The 26847-nt window shown below is 44.2% G+C and overlaps 1 pseudogene; it reads right to left on the minus strand.

Annotated features, from left to right (window-relative positions):
* Positions 1-2826: 2826 nt before the first annotated feature.
* On the minus strand, positions 2827-14030 carry LOC121500125 (annotated as a pseudogene).
* Between the last annotated feature and the right edge of the window lie 12817 nt (positions 14031-26847).

The raw sequence follows: 26847 nt of genomic DNA on the forward strand, positions 1-26847 counted from the left end.
CTCCAGAAAGGCTCAAGTGATTCTGTAGTATTTAATTTTTTTTAAAGTACTTATTACATGTGTATGATGAATTCTAACTTTTCCATTTGGAATATACAGAGAAATAGAAAAGGTGAGAATCACTCCCTTTTCTTTATCTAAATACACTTAACATTTTATCACTTCCAACTTTTAATATTTTAAGTCTATTTTACAGAATTATACTCTAAAAATACTTTTATAGGCTGTTTAACATTTAAATGTATTAAAAACTTTTCATTTTATTATAAGCCTTTCATGAGAATAAATTATGTCTATACATTGTTTGAGATACTAGTACCTCAAAGAGTGGGAACATTTACATGAGCTATAACATGATTGGTACTGGACACAACTGGTGTTCAACAGATGGCAGCCATGATTGTCAGAGTTTGCCAAGGACTTTTCCTTTTGCTACATCATTTAATTAACTTATAATGGGTATTATTATTTTATTTTATTTTTAAGATTTTATTTATTCATAGAGACACACACACAGAGACAGAGGCAGAGACACAGGCAGAGGGAGAAGCAGGTTCCATGCAGGGAGCCGGACATGGGACTCAATCCAGGGTCTCCAAGATCACGCCCCAGGCCACAGGCGGCGCTAAACTGCTGTGCCACTGGGGCTGCCCTATTATTATTTTAGAACACACTTTTTCCCTTTTTAGGAGGAATAGGTAAATCACATGCTTCCCAGAGAGGCCAAGAATGTATTCTTTTAAAATACATTCATTTATTTAGAGTGGTAGAGAGAGGGGGAGAGAGTGAGCAAGCGAGTGAGAGCCAGCCAGGGTGGGGATGGCCAAAGGGAGAGAGGGAATGTTAAGCAGGTTCCATGCCCAGCACCTGACTTGGGGCTTGATTTAAACACCCTGAGATCATGACCTGAGCCAAAATCATGAGTCGGATGCTTTAATGGACTGAGCCACCCAGGGGCCCCACCAAAAATAGATTTTTGCTCCTGGGGGAGAATTCCTCTGGTTGGCTGATTTTGTTAAGAAGGCTGAGCAGGGTTGAACGGTCTTTTCTACACCTAAAGAGAGGTGTCCCGTGTCCCAACACTCAAGAGAGCCATGCAGGGCCAGAGTCCTGAGTGATACAAAGAAACAGCAGTCAAGTCAGGTTTGGGTGAAGGTCTTTCACATTAGGCATTTGGCCTATGCAGCATAGAAATGAAGGGTGGATTAATACTCAGTGCTCCCACCTCCAGCCTCTCAAACTCTACCTCCCATTTCTTTTTTCTTTTTCTTTCTTTCTTTCTTTTTTTTTTTTTAAGATTTGATTTGCTTTATTTGCTTGAGACAGCATGTATACAAGGGAGAGTGGACTACCTGCTGAGCAGAGTCCAACTCGGGGCTGGATCCCAGGACCCCTGATCATAACAACCTAACTGAGCCATCAGGCATCCCTCCACCTGTTTCTTTAAAGCCTGCTTTCTCACTTCTTGTTTTCACTGCCTTTGCTTCAGCTTCCTGTTTTGCAGTTTGTTTTTCTGGTGTCTCTGGCTTTTCTACACTCCCCCTTTATGCCAGACTGTCCTGTATTCAAAGCTTTTTCTTTTTCTAAAGATTTATTTATTTATTCATTCAGAGAGACCGAAGAGAGAGGCAGAGACACAGGCAGAGGGAGAAGCAGGCTCCATGCAGGGAGCCCGACTTGGGACCCCATCCCGCGTCTCCAGGATCACACCCCAGGCTGCAGGCGGCGCTAAACCGCTGCGCCACCTGGGCTGCCCCAAAGCTTTTTCTTCTCACCTCTCCCCTTCTCCCGTTTGAGCCTCATCTCACGGCCTTCCCACAGCTGCTCAGGTCACTAAATGCTTCTAATCTCAAAGCTTCTCTTTCCGAGCTGCACCTCTGCTTTCAGCCCGAGCTTCTTACTCCCACATTCCTGTCGACCCCTGCCACCTTTGTTATTTTCATCTCACCCAAAGAACTAGCTTCCGTGGGTTTGATTCAAAGCCATTAGAGTTAACTTTCAATAATTACCTCTACATTCTAAGAAAATTTTAAAGTGACATTCCTCCACCTTTAGGTGCCCAAGTACACACTTTAAAATTTTTTTAATCGGGGATCCCTGGGTGGCGCAGCGGTTTGGCGCCTGCCTTTGGCCCAGGGCGCGATCCTGGAGACCCTGGATCGAATCCCACGTCGGGCTCCCGGTGCATGGAGCCTGCTTCTCCCTCCGCCTGTGTCTCTGCCTCTCTCTCTCTCTCTCTGTGACTATCATAAATAAAAATAAAAAATTGAAAAAAAAAATTTAAAAAAAAAAAAATAAAATTTTTTTAATCGAAATCTTCAAACTGTTATCAGAAACCTCTTTCTTCAGCGAAAATCTTATTGGGGGCTGGTGTGTAAAACTAAGGAGGAACTCTTGGTGGCAAGGTGGCCTGGAATCCGCAGACCCTGGAGAAGCCCTTAGGGAGGGGCAGGAGACCTCACCGGAGGCAGTGTGGCAGTGGACCATATCTAAAAACACAATGGTGATGATCTGTTACAGTCAATTCTTTCCTTGTGGGAAATGTGGCATCTATGTTGCCATGTCGTGCATTTTTGTAAGAGAATCTGGAAAGTCAGATTTTATTTGAAATCTCCAGATTTTTAAAAAGCTGAAATAATTGGGGCACCTGGGTGGTACAGTCAGTTGGAGGTCCAGTTCCTGATTTTGGCTCAGGTCCTGATCTCAGGGTGGTGAGATTGAGCCCTGCATTGGGCTCCATGGCTCAGTATAGAGTCTGCTTGGGACTCTCCCTCTGCCCCTCCCCCCACCCCAAATAAATAAACCTTAAAAAAAAAGCTTAAAAAATTGCAATAATTTTATATATTATTGAAAACAAAATACCACGTGGGAAAAATGCCCATGCAGGCCACATACAGCCCACTGGCCTGTTTTGCCATCTCTGGTGGAAGATATGAAAAGTCACTGGAATGTGTGTAATCTATCCTCTTGCTCCACCCTACTGAACCTTCCCATCTACACAAATCGTTCATCCCAAATTATGGAGTGTTTTTTGTATTCACAGTGTTTTTAGTATAGGTAACTGATAGGCTGGTGTCTTTTATCAAGTTAACCTAAAATTCAGGATTTTTAAAAATGTAGATGAGATATTAAGTCTAAATTCACACTTCAGACAAGATCATTACTCAACTCCAAAGAAAACGGGGAGAAAAAATGGCAGCCGTCTCTACAACCTCCCAGTACATATCTCATGGATCACTGAAGCTCCTTGAACGGTGTGCTTGTTAGTAAGCTGTCAGGTGATCATCTATTTCAGCTTCCAGAAGTATTTTCAAATGACTGTGCAAACTGCAGTGGCATCATCAGGACTTCTCCCCAGTGTGGATTCGCTGGTGTACAATGAGGTGTGAACTCCACCGGAAAGCTTTCCCACACCCATCACACTCATAGGGCTTCTCTCCAGTGTGGATTCTTCGGTGGCCCAGAAGATGCGAACTGTAGCTGAAAGCTTTCCTGCACACGTCACACTCATAAGGCCTCTCTCCACTGTGGATTCGCTGGTGTCCCACCAGAGCTGAGCTGTGGCTGAAGGCCTTCCCACACTTCTCACACCCATAGGGTTTCTCCCCACTGTGGATTCTCTGGTGATGGAAGAGGCCTGAGCTCTGGCTGAAGCTTTTCCCACACTCACTGCACTGGTATGGCTTCTCCCCAGTGTGGACTCTCTGATGCTGTATGAGATGTGAGCTTAGACAGAATGATCTTCCCACAGTCATTGCACTGGTAGGGCTTCTCTCCAGTGTGGGTCCTTTGGTGTCGAACAAGGCCTGAACTGTAGTGAAAAGCTTTCCCACACTCAATGCATTGGAAAGGTTTTTCTCCAGTGTGAGTCTTCTGATGCTGAACAAGGTGTGAAGTATATGTAATAAAAGGCTTTTCCACACTCATCACACTGATAGGGTTTTAATCGGTTATGTATTCTCTGATGGTCAATAAGTTGTGAGCTCTGGATGAAAGTTTTGCCACACACATTACACAAATAGGGTCTTTCTCCAGTGTGGATTCTTTTATGTCTGATGAGGCTTGAGTTTTGAGTGAATCTTCTCCCACATTCATCACACTTATATCTTCTCTCAGTTGAAGTGTTTCTCTGGTATCTTTTGTCCATCCTTCATGTTCTTGAATGTCTTCACATGCAGGGACCTCTCCATTGATTTGGCCAGATGACTTTTTTGGAGACTCCATCTCTCTGGTAAGCTCATGCTTTTGAATCAATTCTCCTTTCTCAATTCTAATCACATCATCTGAAACAAAAGGAGAGATTTCAAATGTCACTGAAATATACAGGAACAAAATCAAACTAGAAGTACACAGATTAGCTATACCAACAAAATAGTTTTACAACATTTGAGGAAGAAAATGGGAGTGACAAGGGAGGAGAGCACTAGCAGTGTCTGGACTGGAAGGCCATGACTTGGGCAGAGTGGACACAAGTCAGGGAGGAATAAGTCAACAACAGAAAAAATGATCTGAGATGAGAGCAGGTTCCAAGGGCAAGGGCAGAGCAGCATAGGGAGGAGAAGGGAAGCCATGGGGGTCAGTGCTGATGTGGAGTTGTGGAGCAGCTCTGTACAGGTGGCTCTGAAGGCCTCTGGGAGTTCTGAAACAGGGGGGAGCACAGAAAGTGCCCTATTTCCAAATATGCAGACCAAGGAGGTCAGAGTCTAATCACATGGGGCACAGAAGGATATTATTATGTAGGAGAGATAGAAACAGATTCGGCCCCAAAGACACTGCTCTTCTTGCAAAGGAGAACCTGGGCATCTGTCAAGCCTGAAGCTACACTCTTTGGGTCATTTGATACTTTCCAGGCAGATGTTCATGAACACAGAGGAGGGGTTTTAATAGACCCAGACTCCTGGCTGTCCTTAGCCAAAAGAAAGCATGTTCCCATAGTTTCCCTGCTTGTCGCTCCTACAGAGGTGCCTCTGAGCAGGGTTCCCAATACCTCCACTCCTCCAGGGTGGCTGATGTGGCCACTTCCTCAATGGTCAATAGTTTCTGAAAAAAAGTGAGACTGTCAAGACGTATTCTCCCTGAAGTAATTCCATTTTAGGACTCAGAGTAAAGGGCAGGATTTGTAACCATGTAAGAAAAATGCAGGGAAAAGCAATATGCTTTGTGTGGTTAAGAGATGTTAATTGGGGGTTGTGGGGGTGGCAAGGAAAGACCAGTATGGAGACAGCTGAAGACCAGGAGGTAGCGTTTGTCAGACACACTGGCTGACTGTGCCCAAACCAGTCACCTTAAGGCAACTCTGGGAGGAGAGAGGGGAAGGAGCCACGGCCCAACGGCAGATGTGAGCTCTCTGAGTGTGGACAAGGGACAAAGCCAAAGGCACCCCTCCTGAGGAAAGTGACAGACCCCTGGGTGTCAGGGCTCCCACTATATGAAAGTGGAGCTGAGAAGCAGTGCTGCCCAGAGTGAGAGGAGCCGTTTCCCAGGTCTCCTTCCTCACCAGACCACCTTGCCACGCTGGTGAAAAAGTTCTGTTACTGGCTATGTAAGGTTATCTTAAAGTTTTGGGGCACTTTAAAACTTCATGTTACTGCTACCTCAGATACACTTGTGTGCAGAATTCAAAGGAAAATCACACAAAGTATACATTTATGCAAGAATATAGTCTTTTAGGGAGGTCTGGGTGGCTCAGTTGGGTACATGTCCAACTTTTGATTTTGGCTCAGATATTGATCTCAGTGCCATGAGATCAAGCCTTGTGTGGGGACTCCATGCACAGTGGAGAGTCTGCTTGGGATTTTCTCTCCCCCTCCCTCTGCTCCTTCCCCCACTTAGGCGCACATGCATGCTCTCTCTCACTCTTTCTAAATAAGTAAAATCATAAAATCTAAAATAAAAATGGAAAAAAAAGAAGTCTTTTAGAGCCATTAGCAAATATAAAATGCACTGCAGATGTGATCCAAAACATTATTGTACATGTAATAGAACTAGAATTCATATCAGCATGAGAAGAAAATTTATGGATTATTGGAAAATATAGCATAGAAACACAATTTCTAACAGACTAAAAAAGGTTGGGGAAGGGGTGCCTGGCTGGCTTCGTCAGTGGAGCACACTACTCTTGATCTTGAGGTCATGAGTTTGAGACCCACGTTGAGTATAAAGATTACTTAATAAATAAAATATTTTTTAAAAGGTTGGGGAAGATGGTGTACTTCTAGTCAGGATGGCACAGTGAATTCATATTCTAGCCCCAAATACATGGAGTGATAAAAGTAAAAATTAATCTATAATATGTCTGTGCTAAAAGAATAAGACAGTTATCTCTGTGGGCCAGAAAGGAAATAAAAACACAGAATGGCAGCTATAGTTGAAATTGTGGTCCTGCTACGCTCCAGAGATGGATGGAGACGGTGGCTCACAGGAAGATGGGGGACTGGTACCAGCTCACTGCTGATGCCAGAGTCTGGGTGCCCACACACAAGCATGTGGACAGCTCTGTGACCAAGGAGCCTGTCAGGCCACTGAGAAGCTTGTGGTGACATTGATGGTCTGTGTGTTATCACTGGAGCCCTGGTTCTGGGAGTGGGGGCGGGCAGAGGTAACCACAGAACTGCTGCAAGGAAGGGAAGAATATAAAACAGATCAGAAAGAACTCAAAATGAGCCCAGAGATGAAAATTTCAAAACGCTTGAGCAGAATGCTAAGAAAGATGGTTAACAAAATCACCACTTGGAACATGAATTCAATCCAGATGAAATTACCCTTATCAAAAAGCCTGGAAAGAGGGTGCCTGGGTGGCTCAGTGAGTTAAGCCTCCGACTCATGATTTCGGCTCAGGTCATGATCTCAGGGTTGTGAGATTGAGTCCTGCATGGGCTCCACACTGGACATGGGGCCTACTTCTCTCCCTCTACCTCTGCCTCTCCCCTGCTCACTCTCATGAGCTCTCTCTCTTCAAAAAAATCTTCAAAAAAAAAAAAAAAAAAGCCTGGAAAGATTAAAGATATCTAAAAAAGGTTAAGTAATGACATAGTATCCATAGCACAAAAACAATTATGAAATAAAACCAGTAAAAATGAAACAAGATGATATAAAAACTGAATAGACAAATTTTATTTTATTTTTTAAAAGATTTTACTTATTTATTCATGAGAGACACACACAGAGAGAGAGGCAGAGACACAGGCAGAGGGAGAAGCAGGCTCCATGCAAGGAGCCTGATGTGGGACTCAATCCCGGGACTCCAGGATCACGCCCTGAGCCAAAGGCAGGTGCTCAACCACTGAGCCACCCAGGCATCCCCTGAATGTAAATTTTAGAAGTGGATAAACTGGAGACAGAATAAACTGGAAGGTAACAGGACTCTACTGGGATGTACCACAGAGACAGAGAGAGACAAAGGATATGAAAAAGTACTTACACGAAATGAATAGATTTATAAATAGATTCTAACCAGTGTATTCTGGGAGTCCCAGAAGAAAAAAACATAAGGAATAAAAAAAATTATGTAAAGAACCAATAGCTGAGAATTTTCTAGGGCTGAAGAAAAAACATGGGTTCTTCGCAACAGGGCATATATGAACCAACCAAGATGAGTAAAAATAAAACCCTATCAGGATACACTTTTTAGTAAAACTTAGGATCATAAAGGCTAAGAGTAAATATAAATGCTACTAATGAGAAAAGATGGAATCCCTAAAAAAACAAAAACGGTATTTGGAAACTATAGTAGCCATTTGTTAAAGATTTTATTTATTTACTTGAGAGAGCAGGAGTGAGGGCAGCAGAAGAGGCAGAAGGGAGAAGTAGACTCCCTGCTGAGCAGGGAGCCCAATGTGGGCTCCATCCCAGGATCCCGGGATCATGACCTAAGCTGAAGGCAGAGGCTTAACCGACTGAGCCACCCAGGTGCCCCAGTAGTGACTTATTTATTTGTTTGTTTGTTTGTTTATTTATTTACTTACTTAATTATTTATGATAGAGAGACAGACAGAGAGAGAGAGAGAGAGAGAGGCAGAGACACAGGAGGAGGGAGAAGCAGGCTCCATGCTGGGAGCCTGACGTGGGACTTGATCCTGGGACTCCAGGATCGCGCCCTGGGCCAAAGGCAGGCGCTAAACCACTGAGCCACCCAGGGATCCCCTGGTAGTGATCTTTTAAGGGCACACAACAGAATCTAGAGGACTAGCTACTGGAAGTAGTAGTACCAGCAATACTTTCAGAATGCTGAGGAAAAAAAAGGTCAATCTGAAATTTACTCTAGCTAAACCATGATTACAAAGGGAAGAAAGGTGCTCCTGGCTGACTCAGTTGGTACAGCAAGCAACTCCTGATCTCAGGGTCGTGAGTTCAAGCCCTGCATTGGGCATGGAGCCTACTTAATATATTTAAAAAAAAAAAAAAAAAGAGGAGGGCAATGTATTTTCAGACATGCAAAGACTAAGTGTACATCCAAAGAACCTAAGATAATCATTAAAAATATGAACTCCAATTAGAATGAAATCTAGAGGAAAGGTGTTGGACCAGAGAATGATGCTTTAGTAACTGACAAAGTATGTCTGGAGATTTATTAAACTTACTATGAAAGAAAAAAATTGATTTCACATTTTTATAAAGAAACTGGTTTCTATGAATGACCAACTATAATCTAGAATTTATAGAGTTAATAGAGTCTAGTTCCCTAGTTAGAGGGGAATTTCCATTCATTAATTTTTCCTAGTTATAAGAGAATTTTAAAAATCCCATGAAAATAATGGAATTTAAATTCTCCTGATACTGCCTTCATTTAACAAAATAAAGTTTCAAGTCACTGTGCTCTCAATTTTAGTGAATTCCAAGGGAGGTTCCCAAAACTGGTTTAATAGATGTATACCAATATTGACTTTGTTGCTACTGGACCTCTTTACAGAGACTTAAAGAGGAGGTTTATTCAAGAAACTATGCTCCTTGGTGGAACTTAGAATTCAGGTCATGGCAAACATTTATTTTCTAGGAGCTACAATGATCAGATGGCCCACACTATACCCAATTTCTACAATGGTTATACTGAAGCATGCAGTTTTGTATTGTTTGTCCTAAAATTTATTCTGACTTCACATGCCATTTGTAGATGGTACCTAATCATACTTATAAATTACCAAATTTTAAAACTGCCCAAGGACTTACAGTTCTGAATATCTATCTTTAATTTCTCCACCGAATGAAATCTAAACTCATATGTTTAATATACAAGCCCTTCATGATCCACTGGGTTTTTGACCCTCAATAGTTACGCATATGAATCACTCGGAGTTAAACAAAAAAAAAGAAGCCCATGTTTGGTCCTCACCCCAGTCCAAATGAAACCCAATTTCCAAGGGATGGCCTAGGCACTGATCGATTTTTAAAGTCATCCAGATGACTAATGAAGGCACGATGAAGGTTAAAAATGTCCCTGCCTACTTTTCCAGTTTCATTTCCCATAACTTTCCACGTTCATTTTTATCTCCCATCTTAACTACAGAGTTAAGAACTTAGGCGATGAAGACAAAATTATTTAAATGCCGTATCTGCCATTTGCTAGCATGAGAGCTAGTGCCATTTTAGGACACAAGCTGATAGTCCCTCCTACCTAAAAGTCTCCAAGAGCAGCAGTGAACTGCAGATCAGAGTGATTAATCATAATCAACTTACATCCTCAGGAAAAGGATAGACTTGTGTTCAGTGTGCTACAAGAATTTGTTATACTTATCAATAAGATGCCCATTAACTGGCTAATACAATAAAGTTCTGACCTTCAAACAGCAAGCTTCAGTTCTTTAAGAAAACCCTGCATGTCAAACACCTACATTTGGGAAACATGAATTTCCAAGTGATAGTAGGATAACCAGACACACTTGTACTTATAAGTAAGAAGTATCCTGCAGCCATTAAAAGTCCTCCCTCAGCATAACAAAGAAGACAACAACAACAAAAGTATAACTCATATTGTTAAGATGACACTCTTTTTTAAAGAAGTAGGCTCCACACCAGCATGGAGTCTAATATGGGGCCTGAAATCATGACCCTGAGATCAGGATCCCAACTGGGATCAAGAGTCAGATGCCCAACCAAGCTACCCAGGTGCCCCAGGTGACGCTGTTTCTAACGGTGACATTCTTCATTTTCTCTTGAGAAAGTGGGCATCTGTTACACCCAACAGATGAAAAGAATATTCCAACTCTGAACTCTGGATCCCTTGTTTAAGCCAGGAGGGGAGTCAGAAAGAGCAACTCTATCATCTTTCCAGTACTTTCTAGGGCTTTAGGACAAGTGATCTAGTTCTCTTCATCCTTCCCTTCCTCTCCAACACCATTCAAAACTGTCCTACTTTTGGCCCTTATAATGTCGACTTGGAGCTACACCAAGTCTTCAAAGTAGTCTCCAATCCAGCTTACATCAATTTACATGGCACATGTTAGTTCCTGCTCAAAAACCAAAAGACAGCCAAGTGTGAAGAATAAAAGCTTTCTCAGCCAAACTGACCCAACCACATTTTCCAACCACGATCTGTATGTTTCTGCATCATTTCTCTGCTTGGACTTCATCACTCACCTTTACTAAACATTTCCTAGGGCAGGGGTTCTCACAGAACCCAGAGATAGGTCTTATATACAGTGAAAGTTAAAGATGTACTGACTTCTTACCTGGACACACAAAGCCCTTGTGTTCTGGACCCTGCCACCTATGCTCTTCTGCCCCCCTCTCTGTGCTCCAGTCACATCAGCCTTCTTTCTTTTTTTTCTTTTTTTTTTTTAAGATTTTATTTATTTATTCATAGACACACAGAGAGAGAGAGAGGCAGAGACACAGGGAGAGGGAGAAGCAGGCTCCATGCAGGGAGCCCGATGTGGGACTTGATCCCGAGTCTCCAGGATCACACCCAAGGCTGCAGGTGGCACCAAACCGCTGCACCACCAGGGCTGCCCACATCAGCCTTCTTTCAAACCCATTTCTTTCCCACCTGTTTTTGCACATGCTCTTAGATGCATTGCTTTTCCCTCTACAACTCACCTGGTTAATTTTTACTGGCCAATTTCAGGACTTTCCTCTCATGTTGCTTCCTCAAAAAGGCCTTATTCCCCCATAAACAATCTGTTATGGTACATTTTTCTGTGTATTTATTTAATGCCTCTGTCTCCAGACTATGGTAAGCTCCATGAAAACAAGGCTCATATATGCTTTGTTCACTATACCCAGTGCCTTGTGTGGTGTCTGGCACATAGTAAGTATTAAATATATATTTGCTAAATGATAAATGATCCTGAGGTCTCCAGGGGAGCCATATGATCCAAGTGTCAACACTAACCCCAATCCTGTTGGTGTTGAGGGTCCTGAGATATAGCCTTCAGTTGGATCTCCATGGGTTGAGGCTGGAGAAATGTTGCTTCCTTAGCTGGATCCAGAAGCACCGATGTCTCAGAAAGCACTTCCTCTGTACAGGCCTGGGTTGAAACCTGAGAGCAAGCAGGCTCATTTGGGCATCTGAACTGCCCACAGTATACATGATCCTGAGAGCCCACAAAGGATCAGCCTGGATGCCCACTCCCAACCATCCCCTCATTGAACACAGGCCCTCTCTACCTTCTGGTCTGGTTCATCCAATTCCTTCTCCAGGTCCTCCAGCACGGCCACAGCCTCTTCCCCACTCTTGGGGTGCTGCTCCCACACCCAGGCCTGGAGCTCCTTGGGCAGGATGGTCAGGAACTGCTCCAACACCAGCAAGTCCAACTTCTGCTCCTTGGTGTGGATCTCAAGCCTTAACCACTCACAACAGAACATCCAGAGCTGGCTTAGTGCCTCACAGGGTCCAGGAGTCTCCTTGTAGCAGAACTGTCGGAAGTGCTGGCGGAAGAGCTCCTGGTTGTTTGGGCTGCTCCACTGTGAGCCAGATCCCGGAACCTTGGCAGGACATTTTTTGTTGTTTCCTCTGAAATGCCCCTCTGGCTCTTCAGGAGCCATGCCAGCTCCAATGGTCAGAGAAGAGGAGAGCAATTGTTATCTTTCAGGGCACACTCCTAAAGTTACAAAAACCACAGCTAAAAAGAGAGAGAGAGATACACACACAGGCTGATTAAATACTTGAACTAAATCTAATGTTTCTGTTTTTTTGTTTTTTTTTTTAAGATTTTATTTATTCATGAGACACACACAGAGAGAGGCAGAGACACAGAGGGAGAAGGAGGCTCCATGCAGGGAGCCTGGCATGGTCCTTGGGCTGAAGGCGGTGCTAAACCAGAGCCCCCCGGGGCTGCCCTAATGTTTGTTTCAAAGAGCAAGAAGTCTTGACCCAAAATTAAAGATATTAAAAAATGTTTAATGTAATTCCAACCTTTTTCCAAGTAGAAGGAATGTTGGCAGGAAAGAGCATTTTTCATAATACTGAGAATATTGTCAGATCCCTGCTTTCTAAAAATAAAACCAAAACAATCCATTGATGAAGCCAAGCTGAATTTATTCTTATGCATGCTAGCACTACCTTGACAGAGTCTCAGATACTCTCCCAGGGAGAAAGGCAAACTCAGGAGATTAATGAGGTTTCAGGGGTTTAAGGCAGATCTTTTAAAGCAGGATACGGATTGGGCAAGGATCGGGACCCAATAGTTTAGAACTGACAGACACAACAAGGTGAGTTTTCAGTTGAGGGTTTCAAAAAGTCTGGATCCTATCCATTAAAAGTTGGGAGTCTGATATTCATTCAGGTGGATTTTTTGAGGGGTAATTTTTTTGAGGGGTAATTTTTGAAGCAAATACAAATATTTGCAACTTTATCTCCTAGAGCAAAAATTTCCTGGAATAGTAATCTCATGTTGATAAAGATAGTGGAAGAGTAGTGTCACATCCAGTATAGACAAATGAATAGTAGAATCACCTTAACCTAGGTAGACAGTAGGCTGTTTGGGTGTAGATGGTTTCAATCTTCCCTCTAATAGCAGACTTAAGCAGAGCCTATTGGCTTAAGTAGATATGGACTACCAACTCATCAGTATGGTGGGCCATGGTAAAGGACCTGTGCTATGGATTCCAGAAGACCTGGGCTTAAATCCCACCGTGTTCTCTTACGAGTAGTGGCTTAACCTCTCTAAACCTCTATTTCCCCCTCTGTAAAAATCTTACCTTTTTTCTAACATACTATTTTGAAGGAAGATAAAATTTATTTTATTAAAAAAATTTAAGGTTTTATTTGATAGTGAGAGAGCACAAGCAGGGGGAGCGGCAGAGGGAGAGAAGCAGGTCCCCCCATCCCCAGCAGGAAGCCCGTTGTGGGACTCAATCCCTGGACTCTGGGATCACGACCTGAGCAGAAGGCAGATGCTTCAACGGCTGAGCCACCCAGGCACCCCAAAATAGTTTTGAATTAAAGAAAATTTCCCCAGAGGGTGCAGACAAGTCCCTCTACGGCTCCCTCGGCTTCCACTCGCGTTGCCATCCTACGTGACCACAGCACAACGACAGGGGCGGGAAGATCATCGGTGAACTAACCCTTCTCTGTAGATTGTTCTGAGCTCCCGCGGGCGTGGCCTCGGTCCGGGCTGCGGTCCTCGCTGCCACCCGGTCATCTGGACGCTGGCCTCGGAGCCCTGCCGTGTCTGGGCACAGAGCCCGCCGTGGTCTGCGCCCCGAGCACTGCCCGCACACCCCGCCGCTGCCCCGGCCGGAGCAGGTTCGCGGACTGCGGTGCGCTCGCAGAAGGCCTGCTTCGGGGCCGCTCGCGGAGACTCCGCAGTCCACGTCCTCCAAGGAATGAGACCCGCGGCGACGCGGCCGCCCTTCCCGTCACCCGGTCACCGGAGCCAACGGCATCCCGACCAGGATGAGTCCGGTCTGAGTCCGTCCGCAGGCTGCCGGGACTGGGCGGACCACGGGAGGCGGTCCCGGGAGGCGCGCCCCCCACGACTCTTCCCACCGCGCCTCGCACGCTGGGGGTCCCGGGCCGCGGCGCTGAGATCTCGAGTCCCACCCGGGCCTGGAGACGGTGCGACCGCGACCGCCGCCCGGCCTGCGCCTCTTCGGCTGCCAGTCTCCCGCGGCAGAGGGGAAGAATCCGGGAAGGACTCGGCACTAGGCGGGGCAAAGCCGGCACGCGAGCGGGCGGGGAGCGTCCACGGTGCAACAGTTCTGGCAGCAGTAGAATAGATCTATCGATCAGCACTTCAGACAGTGCTTTAGGTATTAATGTTAGCAGGAGACGAATGTCTAGGCCCCAGAAATCTCTGAGCTAACTCTAGGAACGTCGCTGTTAGTGGCTGAGGTTCAAGATACACATTAAGGAGCAGATTCAGGTGCTGGAGCAATTCTTGACCATCCTGTGCAAAGAGCTCTAGGCCTGTGTGCACGAGACGCATCTACAATGTGGAGGAAGCTTTAGGAAGAGTTTGATGATCTAAGAGTTGCAATCTGGATAGAACAGTTGAGGATGGTGGGGAGAGACATGCATGCAAAACTGGGAAGCATGTAGCATTACTGAGCTAAAATCTCCGTGGTTCCAAGTCTGTCTCTTACTCCTTGCTATCCGCTTTCCTACACTTGAAGACAAGTTGAGCTTCTGGTTCCCAGGTCTCTGTTCTGTGTCCCTTGGTTAAATGACTTGTGATTTATAAGTTCTATTTCCAATTCCCAGTGTGGTTCCCTCACAAGCTCAACTGTACCTAATTTTCTCCAGGTCCCAGCTTGTTGCCTTGGACAGGAAATATTTTTAAAGGGAATAGAGGGCCACAGGTCTTGGAGGGCCACTCTTCCTTACGGAAACACAGCTATGTTGTGTATTTTAGAGATTCAGTCTCCTACCCGAAAAGGGTAAGAAGCACAATTTACCTTAAATTCACCTTTGGTCAAACCATCTTTTTTTTTTTTTTTTTCTAGTATTTTGTTTATTCCTGAGAGAGAGGCAGAGACACAGGCAGAGGGAGAAGCAGGCTCCATGCAGGGAGCCCAACATGGGACTTAATCCTGGGTCTCCAGGATCAGGCCCCGGGCTGAAGGCAGCATTAAACCACCGAGCCACCAGGGCTGCCCTGGTCAAGCCATTTTCACAAAGTACTTCTCTTGATACCCATTTTGTGTAGTCAGGAATTCAAAACCAGACACTTTTATCCTGGCCTGGGGAGGTCAGTGGAGGTTTCCTGGGAGTCATTGAACTTCAGATGGGCAGTAGACCTTAGAATAGACAGGGAAGAAAGACAATCACCTGAGAGGGAAGAATTTAGAAAATTCAGTGTCTGTATATGTTCTCCATAAAATTCACTAAAATGTAATAGAAACATTTACATAATAAACTCATCAGCCTTAATGAGAGTTATTGAATCAGCAGAGAACAGTGAAAGCTTGTTGAAGTATGGAAAGTGGACTCTCACTGGCCTAATAACTTTTAGCACTCTAGCCTTGTGTTGGTGACTCATCAAATGAGAAATAAAGACATGGATCCTTGGAGTCCCTTGTGCTGACTTGAAATGCTGAGGATCTTCTATATTTAATAAATTCCCAAATCACTGTAGATCCATCTCCACCCTCAGTAAAAACTCTGTCCGTGGCTTCTCTCAGGATCAGCTTCAGTATTGCATCAGATTTTCCCAATGTTTTCTATTTGACTGTTTATTCTTTTTTTCTCAGATTTCTGTGGGAGCATATTATTATCAGTGGTGATGGATTTACTCCCATGCTTTGTAATTCTTGCTAATTCACTACTATTTCTGTTCATTCAGCTTCCAAATCCACATTTTCTTTGATTCTCCTTTTGATTCTTCTCATTGTTTTCTCATCCTTAGAATGAGTAGAATGAATAATCTAGTGAAGAGGAAATAGCATTTGGAGTCAGAATATTTGGTATTGGAGTCTGTGAGTCATGAGTTATCTTAGGAACAATGCACCAGCAGAGAACTCTCTTTATTCTGTCTCTAAAGCCTCCTCGTGTGGTCACTTCTTCAAATTTATTGCTATGTAACAAATTACCCCAAAATGTACCATCGTAAACATATCTATGGTTTCTGTGGTTTAGGAATTTGATGCGGCTTAGCTGAATGTTCTGGTTCCGGGTTTCTCAAGAGGTAGTGATTAAGTAGTTGGCTGGGCTGTAGTCATCTGAAGAAAGCTGAGGATTGGCTTTCAAGTCTCTTCCCTCACATGGCTATTGGCAGGATGCCTGAATATCCTCACAGTGTGGTAGCTGGTTTCTCTCAGAATGAGTTATCTAAAAGACCAAGGATGCTGCAGTGCTTTCTATGACTTAGTTTCTACCACTACTCCCACCATATTCTGATTTTTGGAAGTATGTCACTAGGTCCAGCCAAGATTCAAGGGGAGGGAAATTAGGCTCTATCTTTTGGATGGAGTTGTGTCAAAGAATTCATGGTTATATTTTAAATCACCACAGGCAAGTTACTTAACCTCTGTGAACTTCTATTTCTTCACTTCTGAACAGGAGACAAAAATATCTACCTTACAGGAATGAGTTGTGAGGTTAAATGAAGATACCTTTTGAAAGCATTCTACAGGGCAGCCTGGGTGGCTCAGTGGTTGAGCGGCTGCCTTCAGCCCAGGATGTGATCTAGAGACCTGGGATTGAGTCCTGCATCGGGCTCCCTGGATAGAACCTGCTTCTCTCTTTGTGTGTGTCTCTCATGAATAAATAAATAAAATTGAAAAAAAGTGTTTTATATAGGTTATAACTCTCTAATGCTCTCATAATTTTCACTGTAATCATTGCCAAAGATCTACCGATCTCATCTGTGTCCTGGATCTCTACTGTGTTAGTGTGTTATTCTCTTGAACTGACTGTTATCTGTGCTTGATTTAGGTTGATCCATAGTATGTAATCTGGGATCATGCTTAAATGATCCTTTGCTCTTTCCCTTAGGTGTCTGTCTCAGGTAAGTTCTATCTGTGGTCTGTTTACTTTAGGTTACAAAAGTAGTACCAATAAGTAGTACTAATTTACTTCTTTGCTCTAAAGAAGTAAATGTTTATTTATTAAGATTTTATTTATTTATTCATAAGAGACACAGAGAGAGAGGCAGAGACACAGGCAGAGGGAGAAGCACACTCCATGCAGGGAGCCTGATGTGGGACTTGATCCCACATCTCCAGGATCACACCCTGAGCTGATGGTGGCGCTAAACTGCTGAGCCACCTGGGCCGCCCTAAAGATGTAAATATTTAGAGAAATGCACATAGGCAGTACCAGCTACATGATCTGCAGGACTAGTACAAAATGAAAATGTGCGGCCCTTTGTTCAAAATGCAGGAAAAACATATTGTTAAAAGTATTAAAATATAAAATCTATTTATCTCCTATCATAGGCTCTCTCATGACTCATCATTGCGTTTTTGTTCTTTGTCATTTAAACAAAAATTAAAATTTTAATTATGAATTTTTCTGTTCACCTTTATATTGTACAATACCAGTTTTAAATGCAGATATAAAAGCATTAGTGATCACCAAATTACACACAATTCATATTTTGTAGTTTTGTGCATATGTATTTCAGATCAGTGGAAACACTGTACAGGGTGACTGACAGCTTCTTGACAGGTACACATTCTGTCAACTCGACCTTTAGGTACTGATGAGTAAGGAAAAGGAAAAAGGCAGCAGTAGTGGGTTGCTCTCTTCCCTTTCCCTTCTGCCGTCATTTCCAGGAAATGGCTACTTACCACAGGGAAGTAACACAAAAAGAACATGGTGAGTTCCTTTTTCTTGTTTCTCAGACCCTGCCTTTTACCAGGTGAGTTACAAGGAAGTTCTGGTTCCAGCAAGCAAAGTATGGACTCACGTGGCTGTCAGCACCCCAGCTTATTCAGGTGCAGATATAATATGCCTACCTTGTACATGTAGGGGTAGGAAATTTTCCCTTCCTCCCTTTCAGGTTCTTTGGGTGGTCTAATAACTAAATTGACATGACTGGTTAAAAGGAGAAAAACAAATTTATGTACATATAAGAGCTCTAAAGATAGGAACTCATGGGCAATTTGGGCAATTGAGGTTTATATGCCAATCCTAAGCCAAGGAATGGGATAGGGGCCTGGGACTTCCTCTTCCTGGGAGGAGAATTCACAGGATAAGAGATGTTTGGTAATTAGATGTTTGCATGGTATTCAGTTGTCTTTCAGGTAGAAAAGTTATGTCTGGTAATAGGTCTTTTTCTGGTACAGGCCCCCTATATAAATTATTTTAGGTAGTTAATGGAGAGGTAAATGTTTTTCCTGAGTCTTCTGTTTTTTTTTTTTAAAGATTTTATTTATTTATTCATGAGAGATACACAGAGAAAGGCAGAGACATTTGGGAGAAGCAGGCTCCCCACAGGGAGCCCGATACGGAACTCGCCAGAACCCCAGGATCACCACCCGAGCCAAAGGCAGACTCTCAGCCACCGAGCCAACCACATGCCCCGATAATCACTGTTTTTTTAATTAATTAATTAATTAATTAAGGATTTATTTTTATTTATTTATGATAGACAGAGGGGGGAGCAGAGACACAGGCAGAGGGAGAAGTAGGCTCCATGCCGGGAGCCCTACGCGGTATTTGATCCCGGGACTCCAGGATCGTGCCCTGGGCCAAAGGCAGGCGCGAAACCGCTGAGCCACACAGGGATCCCCAATCACTGCTTTATATGCATTATATCATGGTTATTATAATCAACAGTTGAGGGTCTATTATGGGCCAGGCTCTCTACAAGCCACTTGTACATGTGATCTCATACTAGCAGCAACCATCCAAAGAGGGTTAATGAGAAAACATAAGGCCCCCCAGCTCGGACTGGAACCCAGTTCTGCACCAATTCAAAGACCACGCTTTCTACGACGCAGCTCTACTTTCCAAGGAAACAAAAAAGCTGAAAAAAAAATCTTAAAAAGAATTGACTGAAATTTGCTAGAGTAACAGGCAGTAAGCAGACAGGCTGGGAGAGGACATTCCAAGACAGACAAATTGTATTACAAAAGCAGAGTGTGAGCACACTGTGAGGGAGGGTAGTGTGTTTATTTAGTCTTTCAGTCATTTCATAGATTTTGGTTTATGTCACCCTAATGACAGTTTGGGCCCGCTCACATTTTCAATTCAGCTTAGTGACTGATTAATATATAAAGACTTCTGTTGGGGCACCTGGGGTGGCTCAGCTGGGTAAGCATCTGCCTTTGACTCAGGTCATGATCTCGGCTCAGATCACAATCTTGGGGTCCTGGGATCAAGCCCCACATCAGGCTCCCTGCTCCATGGGGCGTCTGCTTCTCCCTCTCTCTCCGTCCTTTCCTCTGCTATATTGTTTCTCTCTCTCTCAAATAAATAAAATCTTAAAAAAATAAAATGTTTGCAGATCCCTCCTAGGGAGGGCTGCATTGGGAAGCCATAGTCTGGGTCATTACTATCCTCTTATTTCCCTCTCCCTCCTCACTATCTTGTCTTCCCTCATGCCCAGCTCTACCTTTGGCTACTAGTAAAGGCGAGGGCAGGGCGAATATTCTGAGACTAGATCAGGACTCAGAGTGGTTCTAATGACAATGCCATTTGCTAGAAGCCAAAGACCTAACATTAGGGCCTTCCCTTCACTGAAGTCAGTGGTAGCCCTCTGCAGAAGGGATAGTCAGATCCCCTGGGTAGCTGAGGCTACTTGAGGCAGCAGGCCACCAAAAGGGAGGCTAGCAAGCAACTGGCCTCCAGCCTTTTCAAAGAAAGAGTTGTTCTTACCAAAGAAAGGAGATAAAACCTCCATGAGAACAAGGACCTTTTATGGTTAGAATGTACAGTCAAAAACCTGGGGAGTGGCTAAGCATCAAGAAGAACCAGATATTTTCTGTGGACAAGGAACCTTCTCTGCCTCTCCACAGCAGCCAGACTAGGCTTCTGGACAATATGCACAGCGTGACCGTCACAGCTCCTAGATGAGGACCAAACAGAGCAGGAGGCCCCGGTGCTCAGCTCACAAGCCCCAAGTAATCGTCCATCAGCGAGCCAATAGCAAAAATGTCATTCTTGTCCACACGGGTCCCCACAATCTTCAAGCGGATCTCATCATCCTGCTGAATCACACTGTCCTCATCCATTGTCTTATAACATGGTGGGTTGGAGTTGGGGTCAAACTCCATCTCTGATGGGATGGAATGTCGAGAAATGAAGCAAGACATTGGTCCAATTTCTGTGAAAAGTCCAACCTCTTGGTTATCTTTGTTTTGGTTTGCCCAGAAAATCTTATGATAAAGCGTCTCCATTGAATTGCTGGAATCAGTCCGGTCAAAACAATGTCGATCCAACACTTCCAACGTGTGCAAAACCCGACTAATGGTCACTCCTGCTGTTGACTCTTGGCACTTGTCAAAAGACCACCGAACTTCCACCGCACGGCCTCTTTGTTTTATCTGCTGTTCCACCTCATAAATCCTTGCCCGAACCTGCTGATTGAAGGCCGTGTTCCCACCCGGCATGGGGAGGCTGGAAGGGGCCACCTGCAGCAGATCCAGGGGCGAGCCTGGGTTCGCGCTCTTATTGTCATTTGTGGAATAGTTCCACACCAAGGCACTTGGGCAACAGAGAGTGACAGTCTGCAACATACAACTAAGTCCATAAACCAGAGGGCCGTGCTGTGCACAGGAGAGGAAGTCTGAGAAGGCCAGCTGCACAGGGCTCATGACGGGGCCAGGGGGGCCAGGGCTGGGGGCCCCGATGCTTGAGCTGTTTGGTCCTATCATCATGTGGGGCGAGTGAGCAGCCAGGAGGCTGGGGCTATCGCTCAGCAGCAAGGCAAGACGCCGGGCACAGAAGTAGGCAAGACGACGAGACAGGTAAGCCGACTGAACAAACTCATCCGAATACTGCAGCATTAGTGGTAACAAGAGTTTAAGAAGGTCATCATCCATTGGTCTGATCTTTTCTAAAACATCCAAGATCCATGTCAGATATTCATGTTTTTCTAGCATTCCTTCCTGGAACATGTGAAATGCCAGCTTCTCATTATACTCCCATTGTTTCATGGCTTGCTCTACATCCAGTGGCACAGGCACAGGACCATCACCTGTGCTGGAAGCCATGTGGTAAAAGTCGGAAATCTTGGCCAACTGCTCTCGAAGATATCTGGTAGATATTTGTGTCCACTCCAAATTAGGATCAGTTGCCTGGCGTTTCTTAATTTTAGCTTCAGAAATAGCAGAATAATAGGCACAGGTCATCTTGATCAGCCACGTTGCTCGAACCATTGGCACTGAATATTTAGCTAAATATGCAAAAACATCTTCTTTTTTACTAAGGATTGGAACCTTTTTTGCCAAAATAGCAAGTGGTTTATTTCCTGCTAAGTCAGAGAACCAACTATGAATTGCACTCTGGGATCGAGCAGTAACCAGCCAATAATTATCTTTAGCATTAACTTGTGGTTTCTTCTTTCCGGTGTCCTGGAAAGTGTTAAGCTTTAGCTTCTCAGCTAATATGCTGCTGAAATAAGCTCCAATCTTTGATGGGTTAATTACAATATTTCTGGCTGAGCCATGTTCATCTCCAGTAAAGGCTGGCTGATTGTTGAAGCCTTGCTTTACATTCACAGCAGTAAGTTCATCCTCCTTCTGCTTGGGGTCCTGCGGGTACACGTCGGGCGGCCCGAGCCGGGGGCGCTTCAGCGGCCTCTGCTCATAGCTGAGGAGCCCGAAGGCGGCCATGATCTCTCATGTTAACCGGCGGAATGAATGGGAGTCGGAGCCGGAGCGGAGCGGAGCCGCCTCCGAGCACCAGGGAGCAGCACTTTGCAGACAGGCCCGCGCTCCCGCTCCCGTCCTCGCCGCTGCCGTCCTCGCCGCTGCCGTCCTCGCCGCTGCCGGGCGCTGTTGGTCCCCGCTAGCGGGCAGGGGCGGGCGGCGGCGGCGGCACCCGGGCGGCCGCAGCCTCCATGATCCGGGGCGGGGCCGGGGTCTTGCGGGGAGGCCTGGGCCCGCGCTCCGGGGACCCGCCAAGTTTGCGGCTGGCTGGGGGCGGCCGCCGGCGTCCTCGCCCCCACGGCCCGGGCGCGCGGGGCCCGGAGCTGGCGGCGGCGCGGGCCGCACTGAGCATGCCCACTCCGAGCCTCCGAGCCGCCGCGCCGGGTTTTCGCAGCCGCAGAGCGCGCTTCCTGAGTCTTCTGGATCATGGTTGGCTTCAGCTCAACATAATCCACAAGCCAGAGTGGTGTACTTTGGGGCAGCCTACTCTATTCCTCTTCTTCTTCTTTAAATATTTTATTTATTTATTCATTAGAGACACACACAGAGAGAGAGGCAGAGACACAGGCAGAGGGAGAAGCAGGCTCCATGCAGGGAGCCCGATGTGGGACTCCATCCTGAGGATCCAGGATCACGCCCTGGGCTGAAGGCAGCGCTAAACCGCTGAGCCACCTGGGCTGCCTCTATTCCTCTTCATAGTTAGAGTCTCACTGAACTCCCATGAGTCATGGGTCCACTGGAATTTTGTGCTCATGGGGGATTGCAAATGCTATATGTGAATGGGAGAGCAAGACATACCTTCTACTCAGGTGCATGCATTACTGTCCTGTCCTTCACTTATAAAACACAAGTTCAAAGAGAACATTTAGAATGTCAAGACTGTGACAGCAATATTAAACAAGCCCAAGATCTTCTGAAAAGCAGGACCCCTCTGAGCATTAGGGCCCTGCGTGATTGTATAGTTAACACATCTTGGAAGCTAGCACTGCACATCTGGCCGACTCAATGGGGAGACTTATCAGGAAGGCAGTTGTGAAGTCTTCTAACAGACTGGTGATAAATGTAGGAAAAATTTTCCCTGGAATTTAAATCTTTAAACTCAGGAGAAAGTATACTGGACAAAAAAACCTTATAATCGTGGTGAGTTTAGGAAAGCCTTTATTCAGCATTTCCCCTTTTCTGGACATCAGAGAACTCACTCTGGGGAGAAACTGTATCACTGTAGTAAGTGTGAGAAAACCTTTATTCAATGCTCTCATTTTTGTTGGTCACCTGAAAAATCCATGCTGGATAAAGCCCTATAGACGTAAAGAATGTGAGAAAGCTTCCAGTGCAAGTACTGGCCTTATTAAGTATTAGAAAATTTGCACAGGAGAGAGAAACCCTATGAATGTAATAAGTGTGGGAGAGGTTGCAAGGTTTCTAGGTGTGTTCAGCTCCGTTAAGGCCTCAGACTGCTCCTGTGGATAGGAAGTTCTAATAATGGGTTTCCTATTCTGGCAATTTCATTAAGAATTCAGGCCTTTTTCAACAGATAATATGTTTTGTAAAAGGATGCTATGGGAAAAGCATGAGAAAAGCTTCAAGGTGTTTTTCTCCAGACTTGGTAAATTTTTTCCAACATCAGACCCTTGTATGGAAATGATCCCTTAAAATAGCCATTTCTATGTTATCTGACTTATGTGCAGCTGAGTAATGTACAGAATTGTTGAATCATGTTATACACCTGAAACGATTACACTGTATGATAATTATACTTGAATAAGAAAAATAAAGGGATATGAACTTTTTTTAAAAAAAGCCTTTTCTAGTCAAACCCTCATGTTCTTTGCAGTATGCTACACACCAAGAGTTTAAAGGTTTAATCATGGCCTCTGGATGAATAACTATTGATCTGGAGAATCCTGCATCTTCACCTCCTAACCTTGTAACTGCTGACAAGTTATTTAACTCCTTTATGCCCAGATTTTTTTCAATGAAATTATTATTGGATAATAACTACTATTTAAAAAAAATAACTACTATTTACCAAGGATATTATGAAGATAAAAGAAGGTAACAAGTGGATGGCATTTTGTGTGTGTGTTCCTTTTTTTTTCTTCTCTTTTTAAAGATCTTATTTATTTGAGAGAGAGCAAGAGAGAGCAAGTATGGGCAGGGGGAGAGGCAGAGGGAGAAGCTGACTCTCCGCTGAGCAGAGCCCAATGCTGAACTCGATCCCAAGACCCTGAGCCACCCAGGCACCCCAGGCATTTTGAACACATGTATTCTAGTACGATAGAAGAATGCTGTACTACAGGTTGAGTATTGGCTCTGCCATATCAAAAAGACTAAAATAAAGAGTATGACTATGAGAAGAGAAATAAACAAGAATACATACTAAAACCTCACAAATATACCACCATTGTTTTTATGAGTTCAGCTTTTTTTAGATTCCACATATAAGTTGTATCCTACAATGTTTGTCTTTTTCTGACTTATCTCACTTAATACAGTGCTCTCAAATTCCATCCATTTCACAAATGGCAGGATTTCCTGCTTTCTCATGGTTTAATAATATTCCACTGTTTATATGTACTATGTCCATTCATCTATTAATGGGCTTAGGTTGTTTCCACATCTTGCCTATTGTGAATAATGCAATAAGTAAACATGGGAGTGCAGATATTTTTTTGATATCACGTTTTCATTTATTTCCTTCATATATATATATATATATATATATATATATATATATATATATACATACCATATGGTAATTCTATTTTAATATTTTGGGAAACCTCCATGCTGTTTTCCATAGTGGCTACACCAATTTACTTTCCCACTGACCATGCATAATGGGTGCCTTTTCTCCATATCTTTGCCAGTACTTGTTATTTCCTGTCTTTTTGATACCAGTCATTCTGACTGGTGTGAGGTACTAACTCATTGTGGTTTTGATTTACATTTCCCTGAGGATTTGTATGTCTAGGCCATCTATAAGTCTCCTCTAGAAAAATGTCCATTCACCTCCTCTGCCTATGTTTTATTTATACTTATATTTAAGTAGGCTCTGTGCCACATGTGAAGCTAGAACTCATGACCCTGAGATTAAGAGTTATGTGTTCTACTGACTGAGCAAGCCAGGCGGCGCCCTACCTGTGTTTTAACCAAATTGTTTTTGTTATTAAGTTGTAGGAGTTCTTTGTGTATTTTGTCTTAAAAATTTTTTTTTTTTTTTAAAGTAGGCTCCACACCCAGTGTGGGGCCTAAACTCACAACCCTGAGATCAAGACCTGAGATCAAGAGTCAGACACTCAACCGACTGAGCCAAACAGGCATCCCGAGTTCTTTATATATATATGTATTTTGGGTATAAACCTCTTATCTGATAGATGGTTTGCAAATATTTTCTCCCATTCTGTAGGTACAGAATTGGGTGGTGAGGTGGGCAAGGAAAGAGATGAATAAAGCAACTATCAAAAACAGATATGCACTGACTAACAAGAGTTACAATGAATGTCAAAAGTGGAAGAAGATGAAAATAAGCAGAAAGTCTGGGGATGGCAGTAGAAAGCAACAGAAAAATATTTTTAAAAATATTTTTTTGAGAGAGCACAGGGGCGTGGGGTGGGATGGGTGAGGGGCAGAGAAGAGGAAGAGGGAGAGAAGCAGACTGCCTGCTGAGTGCAGAGGCCTATGCTGGGCTTGATCCCAAGACCCTGAGATTATGACCTGAACTAAAATCAAGATTCATTCAACCGAATCACCCAGGTGTACCCCAATAATTTGTTTTTTAACTGACAGAACAGATTGAAACGTACTGAAGTTAGAGGGAATGGGGCCAATAAGGAGAAAATGCTGAAGAGAGATCATGATATTTTAGAATCATTTGTTACTTTTGAACTAAAGACAGCAGGAACTAAAGGAAATACCAGACAGGGTTAGACAGTCTGAAAGATTAGGTAGATGATGTAGCTTCCATTACAAGGGCACAGGAAAGAGATACAAAAGGGCTTTAAATGATACAGGAAATTCAGGTCATTTAAAAAAAAATCCTATTTATTCATGATAGACACAGAGAGAGAGAGAGGCAGGGGCACAGGCAGAGGGAGAAACAGGCTCCATGCCAGGAGCTGGACGCAGGACTCAATCCCTGGACTCCAGGATCACGAGCAGGGCCAAAGGCAGGCACTAAACCACTGAGCCACCCAGGAATCCCCAGAAAAGGTTTTTAAATGAAGTTATTAGGAATGCACGTAGACAACTTTTTCCTGAGGCTGATAATAGGGAAGACAGCATTATGTTATTCTGTACCATGTCCTTTGTTAGTGCTAATTAAGTGGGACTATGGTACTTGAGAGGAAATTCAGTCTGATTCAGCACGGTGTTTCTATGTCTCACTTGTTCCTAATGCTTTTCTGCCTGGATACCTACCAGAACTTTCAACCATTCTCTCTCAAGATGGATTCTTGATGCTCACCCTGCTCATGAATGGCCTGGAATTCTGGATATTTCATGGACTGGAATAATTAGTGGCTTCTATGCTGCTTTGTGAGGAAATTCTGAATGTACTCCCATTCCACATGTCCTGGCTACAACCTGAAAACACTTAAGATATGGTTGAGTTTGTGAAAGGCTCAAAGAGTGAACCAGAGTTAGTATCTTAGGACACCTTAGGGGACAATTCTTAGGTCAACGAATAGAAAAAAATTGACATATAATCTGTTCCATCTTCAAGAGAAGTAAGAAACAAACCAAAAGGATGAGAAAATGAGGAAGGCGGACACTAATACACCTAGCCTGGCTGAGTGGAGACTGAAGCTTTGCAACCAAGGTTGTACAGATGCTTCTCTCCCTTACTGCATGTTCGCTCATTCAATCCCCACTTGCTGCCCTGTGTCATCATGCGCTCTCTCCAACCCCCTCCAGATGGCTGCCTCCTGTTTTTTGGTTGATCCTCTAACATTTACACCTGGAGCTCCTCATGCGGCATTGGCTACTGACAGCAACGTTCCTAGAGTTGGTACAGAGCCTCCCAGGGTCCAGGCGTCTCCTGGTAACAGCTGCCTTAAGTTAGGACCAGCAGGGGCCTCCTGGTTGTCTGAGTTCTTCCTGCCACAGCCCACGTTCTTGGCTCCCAGGTAGTGCTCCCCCTTTGAGATTTAATAG

The sequence above is a fragment of the Vulpes lagopus genome, chromosome 10, assembly GCF_018345385.1.
Source record: "Vulpes lagopus strain Blue_001 chromosome 10, ASM1834538v1, whole genome shotgun sequence".
NCBI lineage: Eukaryota > Metazoa > Chordata > Mammalia > Carnivora > Canidae > Vulpes > Vulpes lagopus.